The sequence below is a fragment of the Diceros bicornis genome, chromosome 30 (genome assembly GCF_020826845.1).
Source record: "Diceros bicornis minor isolate mBicDic1 chromosome 30, mDicBic1.mat.cur, whole genome shotgun sequence".
Taxonomy (NCBI): Eukaryota; Metazoa; Chordata; class Mammalia; order Perissodactyla; family Rhinocerotidae; genus Diceros; species Diceros bicornis.
Window position 1 is genome coordinate 5,779,003 of NC_080769.1, and position 24,567 is coordinate 5,803,569.

At 40.9% G+C, this 24,567-nt stretch overlaps 2 protein-coding genes across 2 annotated transcripts in view; both read right to left on the reverse strand.

Moving 5' to 3' along the window:
• LOC131394552 (zinc finger protein 709-like) overlaps window positions 1-24,567 on the reverse strand; it is a 442,972-nt gene that overhangs the window by 403,011 nt on the left and 15,394 nt on the right. The gene's annotated exons all lie outside the window — the stretch shown is intronic.
• LOC131394523 (zinc finger protein 709-like) overlaps window positions 1-24,567 on the reverse strand; it is a 226,232-nt gene that overhangs the window by 132,916 nt on the left and 68,749 nt on the right. The gene's annotated exons all lie outside the window — the stretch shown is intronic.

The following is a 24,567-nucleotide window of genomic DNA, read 5'->3' on the forward strand; positions in this document are numbered from 1 at the left end:
ACATTCCCTGTCCCCCTGACAACAGTAGTGCCCATGACCCAGGCATCTATGGACACAGTGGTGGTGCCTGCCATCCTTGTGACCTTGGTGGTGGTGCTTCTGACCACAGTGACACTGGCAGCAGCAAGGCACCAGCAACCTCAGAGGCACAAGCAGCAACAATGAGGGCACTGGCAGCACCTCTGTCAGAGGCAATGGAGGGTTGAAAGTGCAGGCTTTCAAATATAGGCAGAGGTAGCACAGCTAACAGGGTCCAAAAACAGCACTGTCTACTGGAAAACAAAAGAAAGGCCTCTAAATACCAATCTGTTGAACAGTTAGAATCAAAGTAAGCAAAGCTTTACCTAAATATGAACAGTGTTTGCTACTTCAAATGTGCTGACAGAGGAATAACTCATCAAGCACCATGAAAAATCAGGGTAGCATAGTATCACAAAAAGAAAGTTTTCCAGAAACCAAACTTAAATTCTCAGAAGATTGTGATCTATCTGATAGAGAATTCAAAAGAGCTGTCATGAAGAAACTCAATAAGCTACAAGAAAACTCAGAAAGACAGTTCAATGAGCTCAGGAATATAATTACTGAATAGAAGGAGGACTTTACCAAAGAGATTGAAACTCTAAGAAAAGAATCAAACAGAAATTCTGGAGCTGAAGAACTCAATCAATGAGATGAAGAATGCATTAGAAACCATTGGAAATAGAGCAGACCATATGGAAGAGAGAATTAGAAAGCTCAAAGATAGAAATCTAGAAGTGATTCATATGGAAGAGGAGAGAGAACTAAGATTTTTTAAAAATGGAGAAACTCTACAAGAACTACCCAGCTCCATTAGAGAAGGCAACCTAAGGATAATGGGTATTGAAGAAGAAGAAGAGGAGGAGAAGGGAGGGCTTATTTAAAGAAATAATAGGGGGCCAGCCTGGTGGCGCAGCAGTTAAGTGTGCATGCTCTGCTTTGGCGGCCCAGGGTTTGCAGGTTCAGATCCCGGGCGCACACTGACACACTGCTTGTTAAGCCATGCTGTGGCGGCGTCGCATATAAAATAGAGGAAGATGGGCATGGATGTTAGACCAGGGCCAATCTTCCTCAAGGAAAAAAGGGGAGGATTGGCATCAAATGTTAGCTAAGGGCTACTCCTCCTCACAAAAATAAAAAAACAAAACAAAGAAATGATAGCTGAGAACTTCCCAAACCTGGGGAAGGAACTGGATATACAAGTCCACAAAGCTAAGAGAATGCCTAATTATCTCAATGCACAAAGACCTTCTCCAAGACATATTAAAACAGTTAAAAGTCAACAATAAAGAAAGAATTTAAAATGCAGCCAAGCAAAAAAAGACAATAATCTACAAAGTTACCCTCATTAGGCTATCAGAAGATTTCTGGAAGCCAGCCCAGTGGCATGGTGGTTAAGTTCACATGCTTTGCTGCAGCAGCCTGTGGTTCAAAGGTTCAGATCCCAGGCACAGACCTACATACCCCTTGTCAAGCCATGCTGTGGTGGTGTCCCATATAAAGTGGAGGAAGATGGGCATGGATGTTAGCCCAGGGCCAGTCTTCCTCAGCAAAAAGAGGAGGCTTGGCAATGGATGTTAGCTCAGGGCTGATCTTCCTCACAAAAAAAAAAGAGAAGATTTCTTAGTAGAAACTCTCCAAGTCAGGAGAGAATGGAAAGAGGTGTTCAAAATATTGAAAGATAAAAACTGCCAGCCAAGAATACTCTATCCAGCAAAGTTAGCCTTCAGATATGAAGGAGAAATAAAGGCTTTCCCAGACAAACAAAAGCTAAAGGAGTTCACCACCACTAGAACTGCCTTACGAGAAATGTTGAAGGGAGCTTTTCTACCTGGAACAAAAAAGCAAAAGTACAAAAATCCTTGAGTAATGTGATAAATAGAGAGGACTAGAAAATTTCACATTGATTTCAGAATAAGGTGCTAAACAGTTAATTATAGCATAAAAGTTAAAGGATAAAACAGAATTAAAAATAACTATAACTACTTCAATTTGGTAACAAACACAACATAAAAAGGATAATTTGTGGCAACAGAAACATAAAAGGGGAAGAGCAAAAGGATGGAACCTGGCATAGGCAAATGAAGATAAGAAGCTATCAGCAGAAAAAGGACTATTTTATCTATGAGATGTTTTACCCACATCTCATGGTAACTACAAAAAAAATCTAAAGCAGAGACAGAAAACATAAACAGAGAGGAAACTGAGAAAAACATCATAGAAAACCACCAAACTAAAATTGCAGACAGAAACACAAGGGAAAAGAAACAATGGAGATATAAAGCAATTGGAAAACAAAAGATAAAATGGCACTGGTAAGTCCTCATAGATCAATAATCGCCCTAAATGTAAGTAGATTGAAATCACCTATCAAAAGTCAGAGTGGGTAGATAGATTAAAAAACAAGACGCAACTCCTGAGTCACCTTCAGGAGACTCATGTCAGCTCTCAAGACAAACATAGGTTCAAAGTGAAGGGGTGGAAGATGATACTCCAGGCAAATGGCAGCCAAAAGAAATCGGGTGTAGCCATAGTTATATCAGACAAAATAGACCTCACACCAAAATAGGTAACAACAAAGATGGACATTATATAACAATAAAGGGGACAATCCATCAAGACGACATAACATTTATTAATATATATGCATCCAACATAGGAACACCAAAATATCTAAAGCAACTACTACAAACCTAAAGGGAGAAATTGACAGCAACACAATAATACTAGAGGATTTTAACACTGCACTTACATCAATGGGTAGATCATCCAGACAGAAATTCAACAAGGAAACATTGGCCTTAAATGACACACTAGACTGATAGATTTAATAGATATATACAGAACATTCCATCCAAAAGCAGTGGAATACCATTCTTCTCAAGTACACATGGACTATTCTCAAGGGTAGACCATTCCTGCTTTTTGTTGGGACACAAAACAAGTCTCAATAAATTTAAGAAGATTGAAATATCAAACATCTGCTCTGACCAGAATAGTATGAAACTAGAAATCAAGTTCAAGAAGAAAGCTAGAAAAATCACAAGTATGTGAAGATTAAACAACATGTTGCTGAACAACTATTGAGTCAATGTTTTCACAGAAATTGAACAAAAAATCCTAAAATTTGTTTGGAACCACAAAAGACCCAGAATAGCCAAAGCAATCCTGAGAAGAAAGAACAAAGCCTAGGTATCACACTCCCTGACTTCAAACTATACTACAAAACTATAGTAACCAAAACAGTATGGTATTGGCAGAAAAACAGACACACAGATCAATGGAACAGTATTGAGACCCCAGAAATAAATGTACACAGCATGTATGGAAACTAATTTATGACAAAGGAGCCAAGAACATACAATGGAGAAAGTCTCCTGAATAAATGGTGTGGGGAAAACTAGACAGCCACATGTAAAAGAATTAAACTAGACCACTATATTTCACCATACGTAAAAATTAACTCAAAATGGAATAAAGACTTGAATGTAAGATGTGAAACCATAAAATATATCGAAGAAAACAAGGAGTAAGGTTCTTGACCTCAGTCTTAGCTGTGTTTTTGTGGATTTGACTCCAACGGCAAGGAAAACAAAAGCAAAAATAAACAAATGGGACTACATCAAATTAAAAAACTTCTGCACAGCAAAAGAAACCACCAACAATAGGAAAATGCAACCGACTAAACGTGAAAAGATATTTGCAAATTATACAGCCAATAAGGGGTTAGTATACAAAATATATAAAGAACATATACAACTCTGCAAAAATATATAACCTGATTAAAAAATGGGCAGAGGATCTGAATAGATTCATTTTTCCAATGAAGACATACAGATGGCCAACAGGCACAGGAAAAGATGTTCAACATCACTAATCATAGGAAATGCAAATCAAAACCACAGTGATATATCACTTAACACCTGTTAGAATGGCTATTACCAAAAAGACCAAAAAAATACAAGTGTTGGACAAGATGCAAAGGAAAGGCAACCCTTGTACACCACTGGTGGTATGTAAACTGGTGCAGCCACTATGGAAAATAGTGTGGTGATTCCTCAAAAAATTAAGAATAGAACTACCATATGGATCACCATATGATCCAGCTATTTATCCAAAGAATACCAAAACACTAATTCAAAAAGATATCTGCATCCCTATGTTCATTGTAGCATTGCTTACAATAGCCAAGATATGGAAACAACCTAAGACTCCATCAACAGGTGAATGTATATATACAATGGAATACTACTCAGCCATAAAAAAGAATGAAATCTTGCCATTTGTGACACTTTGGATGGACATCAAGGGTATTATACTAAGTGAAATAAGTCAGAGGGAAAAAGAAAAATACCATATGATTTCACTCACACGTGGAATATAAAAGAAAATGAAAACAAAATGAAAACAAACTCATAGATGCAGACAACAGGTTGGTTGTTATCAGAGGGAAGGGGAGTGGGGGAAAGTGAAATGGATAAAGGGGTCAATTGTATGGTGATGGATAGAAACTAGACTCGGTGGTGAGCATGATGTAGTATATACAGATATCAAATTATAATGTGGTACAGTTGAAACATAATGCTATGAACCAATTTTATTGCAATTTAAAAAATCAACTATAAAAAAGATATATATATAAACAATGTGCTTACATACACACGTCATTTTGGTTCTGTTTCCTTGGAGAATCTTAACTAACACCATATTTTATTTTTAAATCTTTATAAATCAAATGAGTGATTCATTTTAAATGAGAAGCCATTTCTGTGTGTGTAATCTTCCAAACAGTAGTTGTTTTTTTTGTGAGGAAGATCAGCCCTGAGCTAACATCCATGCCAATCCTCCTCTTTTTGCTGAGGAAGACTGGCCCCGAGCTAACATCCGTGTCAATCTTCCTCCACTTTATGTGGGACGCCACCACAGCATGGCCTGACAAGTGGTGCATTGGTGGGCTCCCGGGATCCGAACCTGGGACGCCAGAAGCGGAGCGCATGCACTTAACTTCTATGCCATGGGGCCGGCCCCCAAACGTAATTTTGTGTGTGTGTGTGTGTGAGGAAGACCAGCCCTGAGCTAACATCCAATGCCAAGCCTCCTCTTTTTTCTGCTGAGGAAGACTGACCCTGGGCTAACATCCGTGCCCATCTTCCTCCACTTTATATGGGATGCTGCCACAGCGTCGCTTAACAAGCGGTGCATTGGTGCGCGCCCGCCACCGTGCCGGGATCTGCCAAACAGTAATTTTTAAGTAGTGTTCAATACTTCCTTGGAAATAATTAAAAATAAATTTTCTGAATTTTGTTAACATATAATTGACAAGTGATATTAGAGATTTCACTTCCATCCTCTTTCAAACTGGTGAGTGTTTCCTGGAATGGGCTTCATCCTAAGTGTATTAGGGTGTCCTAACAGTGTGTGGAGCTCTGCTGACCCACACCCCAATAAAACTAGGGAAAATTATTTTAATAACAAGCATTTAAATTTACTGCAAGTGGTCCTAAAGCAAACAGGAAATGCAGATCTCTTCAAGAAAATCTATGAAGATTTGTAAGAAATGTGAGAGTCTGGTATCTGAACCAAAAGCACTGCCTCCCTAGTTCCTCCCAGCTCACATTGGTGAAGACTCCACTCCAGACTCCTGCAGTCTAGAAAACATGGCACTCTGTCACCCCAGCTCCCACTCAGAGGGCTTTCTTCCTGGGAAAATAGGACTTCAAATTTTCAAACCCTGCCCCCAGCTGCCTGTTGCTGAGGGTTAACAAGTGCCGGGTAAGTTTGCTTGGAAAGTTGGGACACCATTGTTCCAGTCCCTCCACATGGAACAGAGGTGACATCTTTGGAGTGGTGTGCTCACAATACTCATTCACTGGTCGCACTGTCCCAGCTCATGTGGTGGCTGGAATATAGTCATCCATGAGGGGGCAGGAGACACAATGAAGAGGACCTCCGGCTGCTGTCTCTCCCCTCCCCTGAGCACTCAACTCCTGAAATGGGATTGTCACTCAGAAAGAGGCTTCCCATTGTCCTCCAGACAACTCCAGGGTCCTGGCACACAAGATTTTTCCTGAAGGTGGGGTTGAGGCAAGCCATAAATCAGATAGGTCTTGTTATCTTTCCAGAGAATTAACTTGGCCGGCAAAAGATCATGAAAAGTTCAAGTCAAAGGACGCTCTCAAGAAGGTGGAGAATGAGGTGAAAGGCAATTAGGAGTAGATGTGTGTATTTCATAAAGATACAGCTTAGACTGTAGGCTGACTAGTTTTCTGGAAAGAACCAGGGAATTAGACTACTGGGAGGAGGCTTCTAAGGGTCAGAACAAGTATAAAACAGTGACTTCAGAGAGTATTTCTACAAAGGAGCTGGAATGTTATTGGATTAATTGGTAGAACAAATTACGCCCTGCAGGATATTGGAGAAAACAATAGAACAACCAGCCAGCCATTGATCGATTGTAACCACTGAGTGTGGCCCATAAAGGAGGAAGAGAGCACTAGCAGTACCACTGTCCCCCCAGGACAGCAGTGGGCTCACCCAAAGTTGTGCCCCATCTGAGGAGCCAGATAAGAGGTTTCACTCTCTATGGTGAGGTGATGAGAAAAACTTTTTGAAAAACAGCTTTTGTTTTTCTGAGTTGCTGCCTAGGCATGTTACAGGATGATACCCCTGCTCACAGCCAGAAGCTGGACACTTAGAGAAGGACCCGAGTTTAGGATTCCAGCCGTAAGTTCCTGCTTTACTTTTCCTGAGGCACCTTTTAAAATAAGCTCTTAGAGTTAAGCCCATGAAAAGTTAGTGACCTCCGCCCCAACCATCTTATAAGTAATGGGCGCTTGCTCCCCTGCCCTCTACCTCCTGCTGGCTCCTGACCTGGCACAGAGGACTGCCCTTCCCCAGCTCACTGCACCCTCACCCCCTGCTTCTGTGATCTGTACATAAGAAATCTTGTGACTCTATTTCCTTTGGGGGGGGCTGTATTGAAAGCACGCCTTCAATCAAAATCACCCTGTGGGTTTCACTTTCCCCAAGTGGGAGCTTGGGTGCTGAGGGAGCTTCCTGCTGACCCTGTGTAGACAGCTTGTGCTCCCGCAGTTGGCAGGTTATAATCTGCCAATTCTTAATCCAATACACCAGCTCCAGCTTCTCCACACACTTGGTAATGGGGATGGGGTTGTGGGCGGTTTGTACCCCGCTCAATGCCTTGGAGCTGTGAAGGGCTTCCTAACCTCCTCTCGCAGACTGTGCAGTCTCTCTGGGAAGGACCCACTGTTTGCTGGCGGGCTGTGGCATGGATTTCCATTGCTGCATATTGCTGCTGCCGGGGTGTTGCCTCGGATTGACCCTACGTTGTCAGTGCTGCTAAAGGTCAGACTGCCCCGCAGAGACCACCCTGCGGGCCTCAGTCTGAGGGGGGTGTGTTTTCCTTTCGTCTGTGAACGAGCCCCACTGGGTGTCTGTCTGGAGGTGATCAGCTACAATCACATTAGAAAGTCCTGGCATTGAGCCAAGGTGCGCTAACTGGGAAAGTGGGGCTCTGCCTCTTTCCCCCAGGCAGGGACCAGGGGCCTGGCTATCAGTGATAACAGCCCTGATCTCAGTTCCCCTACATTAAACCCAGCATATTTGGGGATAAAACCAAAAGTACCCGTCCTGTTCCCTTGCTTCTCTAAGTTACATTCGTATGTAAATATTGATTTCTTTAACTTTTGTATCCCTGAGCTTCATGAGGCAAATAGAAGTTACAAATTGTTAAAGCCCAGGTGGCCTCATGCTGGGTTCACACTAAAGTTTTTGCTAATGACAGGTCCTTGAAGTTTATTACAGGGAAACTGATGTTCAGAGAATATCAAGAAACTGAAGCTTCCCAGACCCCAACTCCTCAGCTTTCTGGTGCCAGAATCCACCATCCGTCATGGAGGCGGACAACCAAGGACACCCACATGCAGATTCCCTTATCTCACCATTCCCCTCCCTGCAAGCAGCCTCACAAGACCAAATGCAGGTTGATGGGAAGGCACCAACCTGCAAGGCCACGTGATCCCCCTCCCCTACCTAAAACCCCAAATAAAAACCCCTACCTTTTTCCCTTCGAGGGGGTAGATTTGAGTTTTAGCTCCCATGTCCTCATCTGGCTGCCTTTTGATAAAAAACAACAACAACAACAAAAATACCTTTCCTCGCCATAAGCCTGGTATTTCAGTTTTTTAATTTTGGCCCCTCTTGCATGGTAGGTAAAAGAAGCTGTGTTTGTGTCTGGTAACATCAGGTTCTGGGAGCCAAGAAGAGTTCTCCTACATTAGTGCCAGAAGGAGAGGCCAGCTGCTGGGGCCACTATGTCAGTGGTCGATATTGGGGTGTTGAGTTTGGACAGCCAGCCCTAACCCGTGACAGAGGCAACTCTACCAGGGGCACCATGACATGCTGGCTGGGCAAACCCTGCTGAGGCAAGTGCTTCTTGTGTTGCTGCATTCCTTGCTGCTGTCATAAATTGGCCCCTGACCCCATGGGATATCAGGAGTCCCACCACTGACATGGTGCAGCAAAATGAATTCTCACTAAAAGCAGGGCCCCTGAGCACATGGTACCAGCTCCTCCCAAGCCCCTAGAGGAGGTTCAAAAATGACTACATGCTTGTAAGACCCCTGCTAAAGTGGCTTGGGCTTTACTGAGCCTGGTGGTGTATCAACATGACAAACCACCATTGCTACATTCTCAGGGCTTGGGAGCTTTCCTGAATACATCAGCTAACATTGCACTGGTAGAGGTGGACTCCAGCCCCCCAGAGGTTGATTGGGACACCCTAGAATGGGAGGCAGCAGCATGTGAGTCAGGGAAGAGGCAACCTCCTTCTCAGGTGTTCCCCTTCACTATCCATGGTACCAAGAGTTCTAATGATGACCAGCAGGAATGAGAGGTGGAGAACATAACTATAGTAATTAAACCATGATAAAAATGCAAGGTTTTCTAGAAAAATTTGTCCAAAGGGAGAGGGAGAAGGACAGTGGTTGGTTTGTATGGATCTTTGGAACCAGCTCTGAGCTGTTACTCACAGAGGCTGAGATGTGCCAGCTGGCTGGATTGGCCAAAGATCCTAAAAGTCAAAATTTGTTAAAAAAAACTCAAGGTATTGAGGGCTCATTTTATTAGAAACCTAGGGGAGCCCATAGACTTGTCATCACAGCAGTGGTGCTCCTGAATTAGTAGGGCAAGCAGGGAAGAAGATGCATACAAAATAAAAAATAAAATGGACTCTGAAGAAGAGACCCCTCCCCCAGGGGCAGCCCCAGTGGCTTAGTGGTTAAGTTCATGTGGTCCACTTTGGTGGCCCAGTGTCTGCAGGTTTGGATCCCAGACGTGGACCTACACACCACTCATCAAGGCATGCTGTGGCAGCATCCCACACACAAAATGGAGGAAGATTTGCACAGATGTTAGCTCAGTGACAATCTGCCTCAAGCAAAAAGAGGAAGATTGGCAACAGATGTTACCTCAGGGCAAATCTTCCTCACCAAAAAAGAAAAGAAAAGAAGACAGCTTCCCCAAGGCTCTGGAGTCCACAGGGATAAGGAGGAAGAAGCTGATGATCTCCTGACCTGGATTTTTACAGCTTGGCACCAAGCCCAGTCATGCATCACAGTTATTACAGCTAAGGCTCACTACAAATGGAAAACCCGGGAGGACAGAGAGTGATGTCAGCATCATGGCAGAGTGAGCTCTTCCCTTAGTATCTCCCCACTATGATACAATGAAAAGGACATTCATAAAGCAACAGAGTACATTCACACAACAAAATAGATGTCTGAGAGGTCCCCACAGCAATACATCTGAAGATGAGAGTGCTGGACCCCCTAGGATGCAGTGGGAGGAGGTAAGGGGGTCACCTCTCCCTCTGGTGCAGCAGTGACCTAGGGGTGGGACATCATGCTGGCTGGTGCATGACCTTGAGAGGAGAAGGGAGAGAAGGCAGCCCTTTGCAGGAATTCTGGCACTCTTGGAGTTACCTCCCAGCCTGTGGGAATGCCCAACACTGAGGTGGCCAAGCAATCCTGGAGGGGTCCACACCAAGCTGGGCAGACAGCGAGTGCAGAGCTGGGGCACATGGGATGATGCATAGGAAAGAAAGTGCCCTTCTCCACAGACCTGGCACACCAGCTTGGCCCAACAGCCTGAGCAAGGATTCCCACCAGAGCACCTGTGCGTACATTTGTAAAGCAGCAGTGGCAAGTGATCTAACACAGATGGGCCCTGTCAGCATAGCTCCTAAAGGTCAGGCACAGCTTGCAAGAGGTTGCAGTGGGCTCAGAATACACAGGTCCTACCCCCCCCCCCCACAGTTGTGGCAGGTAGAATATACAACCAGACACTACCACTATGTGAAGGTACGACTCCACTCCATCAAATAGCATGAAGAGGTATATTGATACTCCAGACCAGAAAGAAAATGACAAGCACCCAGAAGTCAATAATGAAGTCACAGAAATTTACAATCTAAATGGCAGAGAATAGCTATCATAAAAAATAGCTATCATAAAAAAACTCAATGAGTTACAAGAAAACTCAGAAAGACAGTTCAATGAAATCAGGAATAGAATTAATGAACAGAGGGAATTCTTCACAAAACAGATTAAAATTATAAAGAAAAACCAATCAGAAATGTTGCAGATGAAAAACACAATGGGTGAGATAAAGAAAAACCTAGAGTCCTTAAATAACAGAGCTGATATTATGGAGGACAGAATTAGCAATTTAGAGGACAGAAATATAGAAATGCTTTCAGATGGAGGAAGAGAGACACCTAAGACTAAAAAGAAATGAAGAAATTCTCCAAGAAATATCTGACTCAATTAGGAAGCAACATAATGATTACAGGTATTGCAGAGGGAGAATAGAAGGAGAAAGGAGCAGAGAGCTTGTTCAAAGAAATAGTAGCTGAGAACTCCCCAAACCTGGAGAAGGAGCTGGAATTATAAGTAAAGGAGCTAACAGAACTCCTAATTATATCAACATAAAAAGACCTTTTTCAAGGCATATGTTAATAAAACTGGCAAAAGTAAATGACAAAGAAATAATATAAAGGACAACAAGGCAGAAGAAAATAACCCACAAAGGAACCCCTATCACACTTTCAGTGGATTTCTCAGCTGAAACTTTACAGGCTAGAAGAAAGTGGAATGATATATTCAAAATTTTGAAAGACAAAAACTTTCAGCCAAGAATACTCTATCCAGTGAAGACATCCTTCAGATGTGATGGAGAAATAAAATCTTTCCCAGATAAACAAAAGCTGAGGGAGTTCATCACCACAAGACCCCCCTACAAGAAGTGATCAAGAAGGCCCTCGTACCTGAAGAAAAAGAAAGGGTTTACAAAGCTTTGAGCAAGGAGATAAATGGGCAGAAAAAAATCAGAAAACTGCAGCTCTCTATCAGAACAGGTCATCAAACACTTAATTATAACATTAAAGATAAAGGGAAAGAAAACATCAAAAATAAATATAATCACTTCATTTTAACAACAAACTCACACCACCAAACAGAATAAGTTGTGACAATAACTTAGTTGGGGAAAGGGGAAGGGATGGAACCTGCTTAGACTAAGGAAATAAGAAGCTATCAGAAAATGGACTATCTCATCTATGAGGTCTTTCATACAAACCTCATGGTAACCACTAAACAAAAAATCAGAACAAAGACACAAATAGATAAAGAGAAAACTGAGAAAACCATCATAGAGAACCATCAAACTGAATTGGCAGTCCAAAATACACAGGACGAGAAAGAAGGGAAATACAGAACAAATGGAAAACAAGTGATAAAATGGCAGCATTAAGCCCTCATATATGAATAATCACTCTAAACGTAAATGGATTGAATTCTTCAATCAAAAGACATAGAATGGCGGGATGGATTGGAAAAAAACAAGACCCAACAATATGCTGCCTCCAGGAAACACATCTCAGCTGTAAAGACAATCACAGGCTCAGAGTGAAGGGATGGAAAACAATACTCCAGGCTCACGGCAAACAAAAGAAAGACTTCAAGACGAAAAAGGCAGTGAGTGACAAAGAGGGGCAGTATATAATGATAAAGTGGGGCCGGCCGTGTGGCTTAGCGGTTAAGTGCGCGAGCTCCGCTGCTGGCGGCCCAGGTTCGGGTCCTGGGCGCACACCGACGCACCGCTTCTCCAGCCATGCTGAGGCCACGTCCCACATACAGCAACTAGAAGGATGTGCAGCTATGACATACAACTATCTGCTGGGGCTTTGGGGGAAAAAATAAACAAATAAAATTTAAAAAAAATTAATAATGATAAAGTGGACACTCCACCAAGAGGACATAACATTTATAAATATATAATATTTTGGTATTTTTTCCCTCTTTGCTGGAATTCTAATGCTCTTTGCCCTCCTATATACTGTAAGAATTCTATGTTGGTGGTAACATGTTTCCCTTATTACTGATCTCTATGCTCTTCCCCATTTTCATTTTCACAGTCCCTAACTCCTGGGAGAAAACTGCTCTAACACAATTCTCCCAATTCCTAGCCTCCTCCGCTAACCTACCACTGGTTTTAGGAGAATAAATGATCATATGCTATACCTATCTACAATTTCACTTTTATTCCTAATTTCACCATGAATCTGACAAGGTGACCTTCCACCTTTACCTACAGAGTTCAACTTTTTTCCCTTAAACAGGAAGACCCCCGTGCTTGTCTCTAATTCCTTTCAAGGAATATTCAAGTGCCTCTAAAAATGCTCTGTCCATGCCCATCCAGGAACTCCCATATTCATACACGTGGCTATACCAAAAATGTTGTGAGAGAGGCCATAACTGCTCCCCAATTAATCAATCATGATGTGCAACTCCTCTCTGCAAGGTCTTCTTCCAAAAGGCTGATCACATTATAGATCATCTAAACCACACTCTTCCCATATGCACAAACAAAATAGAGCCTTGGTTCACTCCCATGCTATCTTCTTTGCCTGTAAATGAATCCTTGAGTATTTGAACCTTGATTGGTGTTCTTTGCCCCTTAAGGATATATTTTTACATGCAGATAGGATAGAAAACCGTGGGCCTTTGATTGCCTAGATAGTGGGCAAATGGGTGGTACTTGTCTCCTCGGCCAAGTAACCACCCCTTTTACTATACTTAAATTGATCTCTGGACAAACTAATTCCACCCAGAAAACTGCTAAGAAAAGAGCCCTCTCTATCATAGAGGATGATCCCCCTGAATATGAGGATAATAGTTGCAGTTTCAATCAAGGTTGTGACCTTCCTGCTGGTTATTCAGGACATATTGGCCCTTATTTCTTTAAGGACTCTTTTCTTGGTTAGGAGTTGGTATGTTCCAACTGGACCTTGTGATGAGAAATCTTATTAGAAGCGTCAATACAATTGCTCGCTTTATTGCAAAAGCAATAAAAGCACAACAAAGGTCCTTAGATTCTCTAGCTTGAGTAGTCCTTGACAACAGAACAGCCCTGGACTATCTGCTTACTGCCCAAGAAGGAGTCTGCGCTATTGCCAACACCTCCTCTTGCACCTGGACTAATACGTCTCAACAAGTTGAATTAGAGACTAAGAAGCTTTTCAAACTAGCTAAATCTCTTAAGGGCCACTCGGATTTTACTCCAAGCTGGTTGAATTTCATGTTTCCTGATATATTTAGTTGGCTTCCCTCTGTCCTGGGGGCTATCCTCAGGTCTGAGTTACAAATTATTTTGTTTATTATAATCTTAATTTGCTCTCTTTTTGTCATTTTATACTATTCATGATGTGTAGTTCTCACTGATGCATGGCTTCCCAAAACATCAATATCATGGTTGCTGAGAGATTTAAGATTATTCAAAAGACATATTCACTGATGACCATTGAGAACAAGACCATTATTGACATCCAAGGACCATAAAATGATGCCTAAGACTCGTTTCCTGACCACCTACTTCTCGCTCAAATGTGGCCTAAGCCTTTGACTAACTTACTCCCATGAAAGACGTCACTTCCCCTCCCATGTGGGACCTGACTTCTCAGGAATGAGCCTTCCTGGCAACAAGGGAGACACCTAAACATATGACATGAAACAGTTGATCCACAATGCTTTCTGCCAAAAGATCTCGATCAAAAGGAAAAAACATAAATGAGGATACCAAAATGCAATAACATATGTCAAGACTCCTAAAATGGAGCTGGGAGGCCGTTAAGCAAGTGAGGCTTATGCACCTCCACAGCCAGGTGTGGACTGAACTTTTGAACTTTGCCTGACTGCAGAAACTGTATCCTGGAACAACTCCTCTTCCAGAAAGAAACAAACTGCTTAGGAACAACTTAATCAATCACCGACTGGCACGTCAGCTCTCTTCTTGCCAGAATTAATCATTAATTGTTCAAAACAACTTATATAAACTTGTGGTTTTGCCTTTATAAACCCCCGCTGTCTCTTTTGTCCACTTCAGAGCACATTTGAGTTTCTACTCAAATCTGTGCCTCCAGAATTACTATTCTCAGGACCCCAAATAAACCTCTTGCTTCTCTTGCACTTCACGCCCTGTGTTAAATGACATCACCAAGGTCCTGGAAGCATAACTTGCTCCACCAATTAGTCCAGTGAAAATTTCCCTGGATCTTTCCAGAAATATAGTTGGTATACAGTCTAGGCTGTATCGTCAATAAATACACAAATCTATTCCTAATTGCCTTTCATCTTATTCTCCACTTTCTTGAGCGTCCTCTGATCTGAATTTATCATGATCTTGTGCCAACCAAGTTAAGTCTTTGGAGATTTGAGAGCTTTGTGTTTATGCCTCACTTGGCCTCATGTACAGGTAAAATATCTCTGCCATGACTCCCCAGCTGTTTTGGGGACAATGGAAAGCCTCTCTGAGTGACAATCCCATTTTAGGAGCTGAGGGCTCAGTGTAGTGGAGAGACAGCAGCCAGAGGTTCTCTTGATTGTCTCATGGTACCTCAAGAATGGCTTATATTCCAGCCACCTCCTGAGATGGAACAAGGGCAATTGGCACCTGAGTATTGCCAGCACACCACCCCAAATCTATTGCTTCACTACCCTGTGTAGGGACTGAAACTATAGAGTCCCAACATTTCAAACAAACTCACCCAGCACTTGTTAATCCTCAGCAACAGGTAGCTGGGGGCAGAGTTTCAAATGTTGCAGTCCTGTTCTTCCTGGGAAGCCCTATTACTGGGAGTTGAGTTGACAAGGGGCCATGTGTTCCAGGCTGCAGTAGTCTGGGGTGGAGTCTTCACCAGAATGAGCTGGGAGGAGCTAGGGAGGGAGTGCTCTTGGTTCCAACACCAGACTCTCATGTTTCTTACAAAACTTCATAGATTTTCTTGAAAAAAATGTTCATTTTCTGTTTACCTTTAGGATCATTTCCAGTGGTTCTAAATGTTTGTTATTAAATAATTTTCACGAGTTTTTTTGAGGAGTAAGTCAGCAGAGCTTCTGTCACTGTCGTGCCACCCTAATACATTTAGTATGAAGCCCATTGCAGTAAACACTCACCAGTTTGAAAAAGGAAGGAAGCAGAAGCTCTAATATTACTTTGAACAATATTGAGAAAATTTGTTTATGGTTTGCAAAAAGGTAGTGAACACTTCATAAAAATTATTGTTTAGAGTATTACACAAACAGAAATGGCTTCCCATTTAAAATGAATCACTCATTTGACTTATAAAGTATTAAGAATAAAATAAGGTATTAGTGAGTGCTCTTCAGGGAAACAACAAACATGACATGTCTATGTAAGCGCATGTGTGTTTATACACATATATTCTTTTTTCTTTTCTTCTTTTAAAGGCAGTGGCTCATGTGATTATGGAGATGTGGTTAAGTCAAAATCTACAGTCTAGATGAGCAGGCTGGAAACCCAAGGGAAGAATTGTAGTTCAAGCCCCAAGGCAGTCTAGTGGCAGAATTCCTTCTTGTTCAAGGAAGGTCCATTTTTGTTCTTTTAAGAACTAAAATTGATTAGATGAGGCACATCCACATCAAGGAGGGTAATCTGATTTACTCAAACTTCACCTGTTGAAATGGTAATCTCATGAAAAAAACTCTGCACAGAAACCTCCAGCAGTTTGACTAAATATTTGGGCACTGTGGCTGAGCCAAGTTGACATTAATTGGCTTATAGTCTTCGTTGGTTGAAGTGTCTCGGTCTGGCTTTGGATCAGGAAGATAATGGCCTCATAAAATGGGGTTGGAAGTACCATAGTTCCCTCCTTATCAGTGGTTTCAATTTTCAACGTTTCAGTTACCTGAGGTGAACCGTGGCCCAAAAATATTAAATGGAAAATGTGGGGAAAATAGAGAGACCACATTTACATAACTACTATTAAAGTATATTGTTATATTTATTCTATTTTATTAGTGATTGTTGTTAATCTCTTACTGTGCCTAATTTATAAAATATATATATATTTTTTTTGGTGAGGAAGACTAGTCCTGAGCTAACATCTGTTGCCAATCCTCCCCTTTTGGCTGAGGAAGATTGGCCCTGAGCTAACATCCATGCCCATCGTCCTCTACTTTTTTTATATGTGGGACACCACCACAGCATGGCTTGATAAGCAGCATGTAGGTCTGTGCTCTGGATCCGAACCTGCAAACCCTGTGCTGCTGAAGCAGAGCATGTGAACTTAACCACCATGTCACCAGGCCAGCCTCTATAAAATACATTTTATCATATGCATGTATGTATTGAAAAAACGTACTATATATAGGATCTGGTACTATCCATGTTTTCAGGAACTCACTGAGGGTCTTAGAATGTATCCCCCACAGATAAGAGGGGACTACTGTATTTCTCTTACTTCTAGTTTTTGGAAGAGTTCAAGAATTAGTATTAATTCTTCGAATTTGTTGTTGGTCTTTTCAGGTTTTCTATTTGTTAAGTCTTTCTTAGTAGGTTGCATGTTTCTACCAATTTATCCTTTTCTTTTACGTTATCCAATTTGTTCACATATAAACGTTCAGAACAGTCCCTTTTGACCCTTTTTCTTTTTGAGGCATCCGTTGTAATAAGTCCTTTTTCATTTCTTATTTCATATACTTGAATTTTCACTCTTCTTTTCATTGTTTCATCCTAACTTTGACTAACTTTGGGTTCACTTTGTTGTTCTTCTTCTAGTTCCTTGAGGCATAAATTTAGGTTATTAACTTGATATCTGTTGTCTTAATATAGGTGTTTATTGCTATAAACTGCTCTTTTAGTACTCCTTATGCTGCATCCTATAAGATTTAAACGGTGTGTTTTCATTTTTGTTTGTCTCAATATATTTTTAAAATTCCTTTTTGATTTTGTATTTGACCCACTGGTTGTCCCAGACTGTGTTATTTAGTTTCCATATATTTGTGAATTTTTACAATAATATATATATATTATTTTTTTTGGTGAGGAAATCAGCCCTGAGCTAACATCCATGCTAATCCTCCTCTTTTTGCTGAGGAAGACCGGCCCTGAGCTAACATCCATCACCAATCCTCCTCCTTTTTTGTCTCCAAAGCCCCAGCAGATAGTTGTATGTCACAGTTGCACATCTTTCTAGTTGCTGTACGTGGGACGCAGCCTCAGCATGGCCCGAGAAGCAGTACGTCGGTGCGCGCCGGGGATCCAAACTCAGGCCGCCAGCAGCGGAGCGCGCGCACTTAACCACTAAGCCACAAGGCCGGCCCTACAATAATATTTGAGATGAATATGCTTTTAGTGTGGGCTTTTATTTCTAGACTAGGCATTAGAATATGTTTAATGTTTGCTGCAGCTGTAGGTGCTAGAAGCTTCAATATCCTGTAGTGTCCTTGTGCTTATCTCCCTGGTGTGTTTGAGTATCTCTAGAAACTCAGTCTTAAGCAGACTCTGTGTCTTGCAGCTCTCTGTTAATACACTGTTTTTCACCTGGGGCCCTGCTGATATGTTGTCAGGTATTTGGGAGGGAAAATGTCCTATTATGTTATGCAATGTTTTGGTGATAAAAAAATCCCTGGTGTATGAATTCAGAACAGGTTTTCAACTTTCATATTTTCTCTCCTTTTGTGAGAGAGGAAACATGAAGGGTCTGGGAGTTGTCTAATTGTACTTTTCCAATCAGATAAGGCTTTAGTAGATTATTTTCCTTTCAGAGATGGTTTATTTTACACACAAATAAATACTTTGTATATATATCAAAATGTTTCCCCCCATGTCCTGCATGAAGCATGAGACATTTTTTTCTGAACTTTGTTATGAGAGCCTACTTGGGCTCCTGAAGGAAAAATTCATAAATTATGGGGGGCCCCTAAGACTGGCCTTGCCTAGAGTTTTAACCTTCAAGGTCATCCATACTGTGCCTCCAAAATTCATGTATTACATTTTATATTTCTTAGAGACTGATGGCTCCAGATGTTTCTCTCACTGGTATGTGGTGATTCTCCATATTTGCCTGTCTCTCATTTTGGGGGCATGTTTTTTCATGTAACCTCAAATTTCTCAAGAATCTAAGAAGAGGTATTACTTTTCAGGTTGTGCAGCATTTTCCTTGTTCAGAAGAGGAGAAGGATCACTTCAAGCTCTTTGCATAATGAAACAGAGACCATCTATTCACTTCTGTTGCTCTGTATTTTTCCCTTGTGAGACTATACCATTTTCACTTATTGATTCTATTGCTAGCGACCATGTGTTCTTTCAATGTTTTTCTTTTGTGACCAATGCATTTAAAACCTCATACTGGGATCTTTGCCTTTGGTCATCTTATCCTCATCTTCTAAAAATTCTAGACCATGAAAATGTGTTCACCACCCAAAAGCATTTTTGATGGCTTACCTGCTGTTTTATCATAGCCCTTCTGGGGGCAAGATTAACACCCTACCCAAAGTAGGATTGCATGGCAAGAGTGATGTCACCACCTGCATCACGTGAATAGAAAAATGTTTATTACTCAAAGGGGCTTTTTAAGGAGAGTGGGGAAGGGTAAGCTGGTTCAGGTGGTTTGTGCAAAAAAGAATGGATTGGACCTTTAAGGTGTGTAGAGGTAGATGGAGCAGGTTTTCAAATTTTTAATAATTTTTACCTATTTATTTTTTCCCCCAAAGCCCCAGTAGATAGCTGTATGTCATAGCTGCACATCCTTCTTAGTTGCTGTATGTGGGATGCGGCCTCAGCATGGCCCGAGAATTGGTGTGTCAGTGCGCACCCGGGATCTGAACCTGGGCCGCCAGCAGCAGAGTGCATGCACATAACCACTAAGCCACAGGGCCGGCCCTCAGATTTTGACCCTCCTACCAATGACACACAAAAAAAAGCCTCCTGTATCAACTTTCGTAACATTACACCTCACTCTTTGACTACAGGTGTAATACTGTGGATCACTGGCAAGAGGGCACTGAAAAACTATAATTTAACTTTTTGGAACTAAGAATGACTGAGACATTAGTTTTATGACAAAAATTATAACTATAAAATAAAAAATAAAATTTGCCTGAGGAAAAAATACCTGAACTTGTATGCACATGATAATACTGACCCATAATGTATGATGAATAAATGAAGAAAATTGCAGTTTATCTGATAATCCATAATTATAATGGAATATTTTTTTTTTAAAGATTTCATTTATTTATTTTTTCCCCCCAAAGCCCCAGTAGATAGTTGTATGTCATAGCTGCACATCCTTCTAGTTGCTGTATGTGGGACTCGGCCTCAGGATGGACGGAGAAGTGGTGCCTCGATGAGCGCCTGGGATCCGAACCCGGGCCACCAGCATTGGAGCGCGCGCACTTAACCACCAAGCCACGGGGCCGGCCCTAATGGAATATTTTTAACATATCCTCTGAAGAAGTGAAAAAAATAATATTTGTTAGTAGGAGGGCTTAGAAAACAGTTGATAAAAGATTTCTATGAAACATCTACAGATACATTTGCTTCACAAAAAAATGTACATACTTTTATTCACATACAATCAAATATAGTTTATAACATATTGAGGGATTACATTCAGCTACAAGTAACAGGAAACATACACAGTCTTCCTGACACGAGGAAGGTGCTTATTCTTATATGGAAGGATTAGGTCAAGGCTCAATGCAGCAGACAAACAAACTCCAATGTCATTCTTTTTGATGGCACCATTGTGGATGTCACGGTAAATAAGGAAGAGATAGTCACTAGCACTATTAACAGTATGAAGTGTTTCCTATACAAATTAGGCCTTATAGAGATACAGTCTAGAAAAGAGGAATACTCCCAATCGTAGAAGTCAGAATTAATTTCCTGGTAAACACAAGAAGGCTGACAGAAAAATCCAACTCTCATGTATCTTCGATGTGGAACTGACATCAGTGGAAACCTATACCTCTAAGAAAATGAAAATCAAACAGTTGGTGGTGGTTTTGGAGAAACTTTTGACTGGAAGGGCAAGGAATCTGTAAAATGGGCTGGAACATGATTTCCTCTAAGCTCTGATTTATCTGTCTCTCTCCTTTTATGGTGGTTCAAAAATCTGATTAATGCCTTCATTACTGACTTCAAAATTTCATGCAAGTGAGGCTATTGGTGAATTCCCACAGGGAACCATAAAGGGGATGGATAATGGAAAACCTAGTTCCAAACATTATTCACAGGGAGGATATCTCCAACTCCATATTTTTTGCCCTATCTCAAGGCTGTCTTCCTAATTCAAGGTCTACTCACCAAATACCAGTCAGAAAGAAAGACAACCAGCAAAGGCCCAAATATGAAAATAATAATCCACATGATACTATGCTCTTTGATAAACTTGCCATACATAAAAAATATTTTAGTGTTTAATATTATAGAAAATGGGGAAAAGCTCCTATATCTGCCACCCCCAAAAAGGAGCTTTCTCAGTAAGAAAGGTAGAAGGTATACAGTGGACTAGGGATATCCAGGATTTGTCACATGGCCAGTAGGAAAATCCCAACAAATACTAACTTGTCATTTTTCAGTGGCCCCATAACATAGAATAAAATATTATAAAAATATTAAACCTAATGGCATATTAGAATTACACTTCAGGGCCGGCCCCGTGGCTTAGCGGTTAAGTGTGCGCACTCCACTACTGGCGGCCTGGGTTCGGATCCCTGGCGCGCACTGATGCACCACTTCTCCGGCCATGCTGAGGTCGTGTCCCACATACAGCAACTAGAAGGATGTGCAACTATGACATACAACTATCTACTGGGGCTTTGGGGGGAAAAAAAAAGGAGGAGGATTGGCAATAGATGTAAGCTCAGAGCCAGTCTTCCTCAGCAAAAACAGGAGGATTAGCATGAATGCTCGCTCAGGGTTGATCTTCTTCACAAAAAATAAAATAAAATAATAAAAAAAGAAATACACTTCAATTCACCCCTAGATACAACAGGCTTCAAAATGGAAAGAGAAAATATCATTAACTGATTTAAAGAAAGATCACTACCTATTAATCTTATGTACTTTTGTTGAAAGATTACTTGAAGAATTACCTCACCTCTATATTAATTTCCAAATGTAATTAGTAGAAATCCACACTCCAATAATGTATATTAAGAAAGAAACTTAGTAAACCAATATATTTACAATTTTTATAAAAACTCTTTTGCGGACAGCCCAGTGGCACAGCATTTAAGTTCGCGTGCTTCGCTTCAGCAGTCTGGGGTTTTGTTCCTGGGCGCGGACCTACTCACCACTCATCAAGCCATGCTGAGGTAGCATCCCATATAGAAGAGCTACAACTCTACACGTATGATATACAACTATGTACTGAGGCTTTGAGGATAAAAAAGAAAAAAGAGGAAGATTGGCAACAGATATTAGTGCAAGGCCAATCTTCCTTAAAAAAAAAAAAACTCTCTCATTGAAAATTTTCTGGAACTTTATATATGAATTTATACCCACCAAGCTTTCTCATGTTACTTAAATTGATATTTCTCATTAGTAGGTTTTTTCACATTTTAGGATGTGGGCCAATGAAGTCATTCCCACACTGTTCACATTCCAGAGGTTTTATCCAGTGAATCCTTTCATATGCTCAGAAAGAACTGGGATGAGGCCAGCCCCGTGGTGTAGTGGTTAAGTTCATTGCATTCTGCTTTGGCATCCTGAGTAGGTGGGTTTGGATCCCAGGCACAGACCTATACCACTTGTGAGCCACACTGTGGCTATGACCCACATACAAAGTAGAGGAAGACTGGCACAGATGTTAGCTCAGGGCTAATCTTCCAAAAGCAAAAAATGAGTAGAATTGGCAATGGATATTAGCTTAGGGATAATCTTCCTCAGCAAAATAATAATAATAATAAATTAAAAAAAGAAGTGTAAAAAGAAAGAATTGGGATCACAGAAGGCTTTCCCACATTCTTAACATTTATATCGTTTCTCTCCAGTGTGCACTTTCATGTGGCTTAAAAGTATGTGTGACAAATGAAGGCTTTCCCACATTCCAGATATTCATAGGGTTTCCCTCCAGTATTAGCTCTTTTATGTACTTGAAAATACAAATGAAGGCTTTAGCACATATTTTGCATTCATAGGGTTGCTCTCCAATGTGAGTTTTTTCACATATTCCAAGTGAACGGAGACAAATGAAAGCTTTCCACATTCTTTACATTCATACTTGTATTTCTGGTACGCATTTTCATGTGTGATCAAATACCTGAGGGAGGACAAATGGCTTTTCCACCTTCATTCTATTCATAAAGTTTCTCTCCTGTGTGACTCCTTTAAAATTTTCAAAATGAACTGGGAGTAATGAATGCTTTCTTGCGTTCCTTACATTTTTAAGCCCATCTCCAGTGTGAGTGAATATGTGTACTTGAAGGTTTGAGCGAGAGATACAGGCTTTCCCACATTCCTTTCATTCATAAAATTTCTCTCCAGTGTGAAGTCTTTCATGTATTTGAAGAAAACTGAGACAACTGAACACCTTACTGCATTTTTGACATTTATAGAGTTTCTCTTCAGTGTGATTTCTTTCATGTATTTGGAAACCTAGATGAGAACCAGAACCTTTATCACATTGTTTACAGTCATAGGGTCTTTCTCCTGTATGAGTCCTTCCACGTCTTTGTAAGGAAATAAATTATCAGCAGGATTTCCCACATTCTTTTTTTTTTTTTTTGTGAGGAAGATCAGCCCTGAGCTAACATCCATGCTAATCCTCCTCTGTTTTTTTTGGCTGAGGAAGACCGGCTCTGAGCTAACATCTATTGCCAATCTGCCTCCTTTTTTTTTTCCCCAAAGCCCCAGGAGATAGTTGTATGTCATAGTTGCACATCCTTCTAGTTGCTGTATGTGGGACGCGGCCTCAGCATGGCCGGAGAAGCGATGCGTTGGTGCACGCCTGGGATCCAAAGCTGGGTCGCCAGTAGCGGAGCGTGTGCACTTAACCGCTAAGCCATGGGGCTGGCCCCAGGATTTCCCACATTCTTTACATTCATAAGATTTATCCCCAGTATGAGTTCTTTCATGGTTATGAAGAGAATTGGGAGAACTAAAGGCTTTACAGCATTTTTTACATTCATAAGGTTTCTCTCCTGTGTGAGCCCTTTCATGTTTTTTAAAAGAATAATAATACCAAATAGCTTTTCCACATTGTTTACATTGATAGGGTTTCTCTCCAGAGTGGGCTCTTCCCTGTATTTGAAGGGAACTGGAAGAAGTGAAGCCTTTCCCACATTCCTCACCTGTGTAAGGAGCATCTCCAGTGTGTGCCATCACGTGTGTTTGAAGGATTTTGAGCCACATAAACACTTTCCCACATTCCTTACATTTATAGGTTTTCTATTATGATTTCTTTCATGTTTTAAAAAATGGAGATAACTGAAAGATTACCATATACCTTATATTTATATGGCTTCTCTCCATATTTTTGAAAATAATATGGTTTGTGTCCAGTGTGACATACGATGTACCTATAAATGGATAAATGATACATGAAGACATTTCCACATGCAGTACATTCATATGGTTTCACTCCAGTAATTTTATTGTTCAGATTGAGATTTGGAAGAAGGCTGAACTTTTATCCACATTGACTACCTTCTTCACTCTCACAGAATCTCTCTACCATATGACTTCTGCAAAAAATAAGAAGCACATTATTGATGATTTATTAATGGTTTATATTTATTATGATTTATAGGAAAAGTTTAGCTTTTCTGCCTTGTCTGAATTCTCTGAAATTGAATATACTGAATGCTCTGCAAGAGGACTTCATCCATGCAAGTATCCAAACAGTGATATTCATATATAGGGTTTATTAAAACTGTTTCCAAGTGAACTATTTTGCAAACATTGAATTCTATCTCACATTTTAAAAAGCATTTTTGGTGAAACCTTGCTAAGAATAAATACATTTGAAACAAGTGTTATTTGTTTTGTTTGCTGCTTTTTACAATTTCATAATATACTAGGATTCTCACATGAGACACTGCTTTCTATTGTGAGTGTGACTCACCTTAGTTTTCTCTCCTGGTTTCTGCACTAATCTTGAATGTCATGATCTTCCCACTTTTTACTTAAAATGCAGCCCCAGAATAATGATTCCAAAGTATT